Source organism: Physeter macrocephalus, unplaced genomic scaffold (genome assembly GCF_002837175.3).
Source record: "Physeter macrocephalus isolate SW-GA unplaced genomic scaffold, ASM283717v5 random_358, whole genome shotgun sequence".
Lineage (NCBI taxonomy): Eukaryota > Metazoa > Chordata > Mammalia > Artiodactyla > Physeteridae > Physeter > Physeter macrocephalus.
In genome coordinates this window covers 70,272-75,000 of record NW_021145606.1, presented here as the reverse complement: position 1 = coordinate 75,000, position 4,729 = coordinate 70,272, and the positions used below count along the sequence as shown (strand labels likewise).

At 53.0% G+C, this 4,729-nt stretch overlaps 1 protein-coding gene across 1 annotated transcript in view; it reads right to left on the bottom strand.

The window, feature by feature from the left end:
* Window positions 1-9: 9 nt before the first annotated feature.
* KIF17 (kinesin family member 17) overlaps window positions 10-4,729 on the bottom strand; it is a 60,409-nt gene continuing 55,689 nt past the window's right edge. The window contains exons 17-19 of the mRNA XM_055082859.1: window positions 1,209-1,295; window positions 242-345; window positions 10-107 (exon numbers count right to left, since the gene is read on the bottom strand). The gene's annotated coding sequence lies outside the window, so the exon portion shown is untranslated. The remainder of the gene's footprint in view (window positions 108-241; window positions 346-1,208; window positions 1,296-4,729) is intronic.

Genomic DNA, 4,729 nt, shown 5'->3' with positions numbered 1-4,729 from the left:
CTGCTCACTCACCCGACCCCTCGAAAGAGGACGGGATTCAGAGACGACTTCCCCACGATGGTCGGGGCCTTGAGCAGGTTCTCTGTGTCGGCCACGACGAGCGTATGCTGCGGGGCAGAGGGAAGACGGGGTCAGGAAAAGGCACCCCCAAAGCCACGGGGCCTCTCCGGACCCCCTCCCGGTTTCTAGCCTGAACTTTGCTGTTAGGGCCTGAAACCTGGAAGGTGACAGTCCTGATTACCTGGCCAAGGTCTGAGATGTCATAGTTGTGATGGTCGATGACAGCTGTTTTCTCCTCGTCAAATTCGATCCCACACTCACTGCCCAGCTCTCGAAGAGGGTCACCTGCAGCACAGACCCAAGAGACGCCTGACTGACCCTAAGGCGGGCCCCGGGCTAAGCAGTACGCCTCGTCCTAGCGTCCCCACGAGCCGCCCTCTACCAGTCAGCCCCGGGGCCCTGCAGCTTCAGCAGGCCGGGCGCAGCGCCCACTGGACCCCTGGGCAACAGCACGGTGTTCTGCTTGCGGGAGTCGGACCCTGAACTGACAAGTGCCACCGCCTGGTCCTCTCCCTCCGCAAGCACAGTGACCTTGGTTCTGCGCAAAAACCTCCTTGGAAGCAAAGTGACTGCCGCGGGCGAACTTGATCTGGATGAGCCTGGGCTTACGAGGTTTCTCTCTTCCTCATCATCGCCCCACCAAGAACCCCACCCAATATGGTTTTAAAAACCCATCAACACTGGAAAAAATGAAACAAGACTGGTCAGTGGTGTTCACTGGTGCAGCTGGGTGGTAAGTACATGGGATTCGGAACACTGGAACCCTCCTCTCCCTGCTTCTACGTATCTTTGAAAATGTCCGATGTAAGAAACACAAAAATAATCTGTCAAACCTCCCCTCTTGCCGCCTTTTCGTAAGAGAAGAGCCACCAAAACAACAGGAAAGAAACAAAGGAAAAAGACAAAAACAGAAGAAGGGAAAAACAAACAAACAGGGACCCCAGTCCTTAAAAGGACCCACTTCTCATCTCATGGGCTCCGGTAACAGGAAAGCACAGGAGGGACCACATGGCACTGGAGTTCCCTCACTCCCTCCCCGGCTGAGGCCCCCCTCCGTGAGTGCCAATTTGGCAGCTTCCATTTGTAAAGCTCTCTAAGCTCCCTGGAGAAATGGTGGAAAACACCAGAACTTCCCAGGTCAGACTTACCAATGTCTGAGCTGGCAGCTACCAGGACACGGCCTCCACCGTCGATAAAGGTACTGATGGTCTCCACGTTGATATTTCCCCCGAAATCTGAAAGAATCACCAGACTCGTGACCCAGAAGGTTCCTCTAACTGCTCCTCTGACATTTGGGCGGGGAAGGTGGCCCGCAGACCAGCCGCGATCAGTCACAGGATAGCACCCTCTGGAGGCCCAAAACGAGAGGGACCTTTACCATGCATGCCCCGACATGGCAATTAATTCTCCTAGCTCCCCCAGTGTGAAGAGCCAAAAATAATGGCTCAAATTCATAAACCTTTAGAAGTACGAATGAAATAATCAAACACCTACCAATTATAGCTGTCAAGTTAGTCATACATATTTCAAGTGACACATAAACTATTCATCTAGAAATGTCGCATTTTCCCACTCACATTTCAGGAAACAACTTCATTCAAACTTATCACCTGCACCTTTCACGTCAGTATCTTTGTCTTCACTTGAGCCACTTCTGGGATCACCTAACACAGTTTTCCAGGGCCCATCAACTTCACTTCCATCTAAGCCATCTGAGAAACAGCCCTTTTGAATTTGAGGATGATGCTGTCACTTGACACTAGGACTCCTTTGCCTGACATGAGAGGTTTTTTCCCTATTAATCCTACAGATTTAGATCCAGGACAGCCATAACAGGACCACTTCACATACTGTTTTAAAGTGATCACCAAAAAGGTGCATTAATTTCCAGCACCTGTAATTGTGAGAGCATACCCTTTTTTGGTCAATCAGCTGGGACAGCCACAAGCATCCAGAACTAGCACTGAGTGGGGCTACTGCAGGCTCCTGAGTCTTCCCAAAGTGCGCCCTGACGGTCAACATAAAGTAATGGCGGGAGTGCTTAGTAATTCACTTATTCATTACATGAAAATTATTTCCTGTGTGCTGAGAAGAAAAATAAAGGGGGGAGAGGGGCTGTAATACGTGCACGCTGATCAGGGAAGCCCTTGGGAGAGCACAGTGCCTTCGAGCAGGTGCGAGAGCGAGCTGGGCAGATGGGGGCGCGAGCATCCCAGGCATTGAGGACAGGGCCGAGGTCCCCGAGGCGGGGAACAGGTCACCAGCGAGGAGCCCGGCGTGGCTCCACTGGAGAGAGCAAAGCGGAGAGAAGCAGCAGAGCAGGCCGGTTCCTGCAGGCTCTGTAGGCCCCGTGACGACGATGGCCACGCGGAGAAGCCACTGGAGGGCTTTGAGCAGGAGACCAACCTGATCTGTTTATATCTTTAAAGGATGGTTCTGGCAGCTGGGTGGGGAATCGGGTACAGGGGGTGAGGGTGGGAGCAGAGTCATGGGTTAGGAGGCCACTGCGATCACCCAGGCCGTGAAGGGTGGTGACTGGACCACAGGGGTGGAGGGGAGGTGGGGAGGGGAAACGGGGAGGAGGGACGGGCCTACACCTGCATTCTGAAGGCCAGGCCTGATGTGGGGTGTGAGAGGGAGAGAGGCACTAAGGACAACCCCCCAAGATTTCTGGCCTGAGCAACTGGAAGGTTGCATGTACCATTTACGGGGACTGGACACAGAAGTCTGTCCATTACATCCACCGGGCAGTTAGGAACGAGTCCACAGTATAACTCTGTGAAGATCTGAATAGGAGAACGGCCCTCTTTCCTGAGGGGTGAAACTAAAAGCGCCGTGCCTTTCCGTCAGGCACAGAGGGAACGTCTTGTGTGTGTGGACTCAGCCCCTCACAGCAGGCTAAGCCATCCATCCACCCTCCTCCAGAGAGGCCAGGCAGATCCTCAGACACCACAAAGACAGCTTCGCGGTACAGCACGGTGGCTCCCAAGCAAGGCGACTGTGCTGCTCAGGGCAATGCCTAGAGATGTTTCTCGTCAGGAGGGGGAAGGAGGCTACTGTCGTCCGCTGTGTAGGGGCCCAGGACAGCGCCCACAACGCAGAAATGTCCAGCCCCAAACGTCAAGTGTTGCCGTTGAAACTCTAGCATAGTAACACAGGCTCTGAAATTGAGATACCCGGGCTTCGATCCAGGCAGTCCCTTCACCTTTCTGAGACCATTTCCCCATCTGTAAAACAAGAACCCAGTGTTTCCTGGGTGCAGAGGATGTGCGAAGGATCCTTCTCCTGTAGCCGTTACTGCATGTGCCTTGGGAGCTTCTGGATCCCAGAGAGGGCAAGGAACCCACGGATACATGGAGACGGAAACCAGGCCGGCGTCCTCACACCTAAGGGGACTGGGGTGGTAGCACAGGAGGGCCCTCGGAGTGGGGGCCAAACTCTCACCCTGAACCCAGCCCCCAGCACGGTAGCCTTCTCCCCGGGAGCCCAGGAGGGTTTCCTACGACAGCGTTCCCCACCCTGCAGGGCAGACAGGGTGACAACAGATGTGGGGCAGGGCTTCAAACAGCACTGCGTCTCAGAGACGTCGTTCCCCTTCCAATTATTTTTCCAGCCTTCTCGATCAAAGAGAATGGTCACAGTCCGATACTGGTCTTAACGCTTCTCTAAACTAGCTCACCTCCTCTTTTAAGAGGACGCCTCAGGCCCAAAGCCTTCAGCAGACTGAGAATCGGCTAGAACTTGACAGCACTGCATTCATTCTATTTACAGGTACCCGCTACTGAGAGCAAATGATGGTACTGGCTTTCCATTTGCAGTGGTGATAATGGGTTCATTACTAGTTTCCTTTTAAACGGGTATTTTAGTGGTTTTTTTTTAAAGCAGGTCAATTTGAAGAAAAACTTTATTAGCACAAATGATATGGAAAATGGTAAAAATCATGAAGGGAGTATGGAATTGACTGAGATCTGTGAAGCAGATTTTAGGCTCTGCCATTTCTCCCACCAACAGCAGCCTACCTCAGCCTCCTCCCAACCCACCCGCCACGGCTTCCCTGCCTCTCAGAGACACTCCCGAGCACAACCTGGCGGTCCCTCCACTCCATCTTGGACATCCCGACACGTGGTTTGGTAACTCCTTTCAAGTCCTTATTTTTATTTATTTTTATTTCCTCACAGACAGACTGAAAAACTCCTCAAGGGCAGGCTCTCTGTCACTCTTCGGTACCAGTTTCAGAGTTCCACCACAGCAGCAACCTGGCACATGCCAATTAACCTGCTAAAGGCTCCATTCGCCGGCCTAGTGACTTGAAGATTTTAACTGGTACAACTACACTTGCCTCCAAAAAGCCAATGCCAAAGGCACATGCTGCAGGGGAGGTGGGGGCAGCTCGATAAGTAATGGGAACTCGGGGAAAATACCTCAGGGATTTGGCAGAACCCCGTCTCACACAAACCACAGAGAATAAAGTCGATGCCAGTGAAGTGAAAGCCTTCCTAAGCTTCATCAACTGAAGGAAGAGATGGCAGTACTGTCTTACCCCGGACAGGGGCAACCTGTGTCCCCTGAGAAAAAGATAAACTGAAGCCACTCAAGAAGAGAACGGGGCTTCCCTGGTGGCGCAGTGGTTGAGAGTCCGCCTGCCGATGCAGGGGACGCGGGTTCGTGC